This window comes from Hemibagrus wyckioides, linkage group LG04 (genome assembly GCF_019097595.1).
Source record: "Hemibagrus wyckioides isolate EC202008001 linkage group LG04, SWU_Hwy_1.0, whole genome shotgun sequence".
Taxonomy (NCBI): Eukaryota; Metazoa; Chordata; class Actinopteri; order Siluriformes; family Bagridae; genus Hemibagrus; species Hemibagrus wyckioides.
This window is the reverse complement of record NC_080713.1, coordinates 30,487,456-30,488,698: the sequence shown is the minus strand read 5'-3', so window position 1 is coordinate 30,488,698 and position 1,243 is coordinate 30,487,456.

The window sequence follows — 1,243 nt, the reverse complement described above, 5'->3', positions numbered from 1 at the left end:
CTGACATACACATGCATACACACACACACACACACACACACACACAGACACTCACTGACACATACACATGCATACACACACACACACACACACACACACAGACACTCACTGACACATACACATGCATACACACACACACACACAGACACTCACTGACACATACACATGCATACACACACACACACACACAGACACTCACTGACACATACACATGCATACACACACACACACACAGACACTCACTGACACATACACATGCATACACACACACACACAGACACTCACTGACATACACATGCATACACACACACACACACAGACACTCACTGACACATACACATGCATACACACACACACACACACACAGACACACACAGACACTCACTGACACATACACATGCATAAACACACACACACACACACACACACACAGACACTCACTGACACATACACATGCATACACACACACACAACCTGATGAGAAACATTTAATGATTAATGATTTGTTGTTATATTGTGAGTGGATTTCATACTGAAACCACCTACAGAACTAAACACCATTCAGAGTTCACATGACACGTGACACGTGCAGGGGGCGGAGCTTGTGAGCCATCCATAACAGGGACTTAAGCACTAAAGTAATGAGCTGGAAAAAGATTCGATTTGACAAAGAAGGTCAAAGGTCACAGCATGCATTCAGTCCCACTATTCAAACACACACACACACACACACACACACACACACACTGTGACTAAGAGAAGCGACAGCAGGTCATTGGGCTGAACTCACACTGCCCCCTGCTGTTCAGAAAGGGAGTTGTACAGAGACTCAGGTTAAAAGCAATAAAAGGAATTAAAGAATTAAAACCCCTGAGGTTTGTTCTGATTGGCTGATGTGTATCACTCAGAGAGAGAGAGAGAGAGAGAGAGAGAGATGGAGGGAGGGAGGTAGAGAGAGAGAGGGAGGGAGAGAGAGAGAGAGCGAGAGAAAGAGAGAGGGAGGGAGAGAGAGAGAGAGAGAGGGAGGGAGGGAGAGAGAGAGAGAGAGAGAGAGCGAGAGAAAGAGAGAGGGAGGGAGAGAGAGAGAGAGAGGGAGGGAGAGAGAGAGAGATCCTTTTTTTTTTTTTACTTTTTACAGTCCTTTATTTACACAAGTCACATTATACATAGATCATTGTGATTCAATAAATAAATGAATAAATATTAAAACCATTTTAATAAATTAGGTTCAGTATAGCAGTGA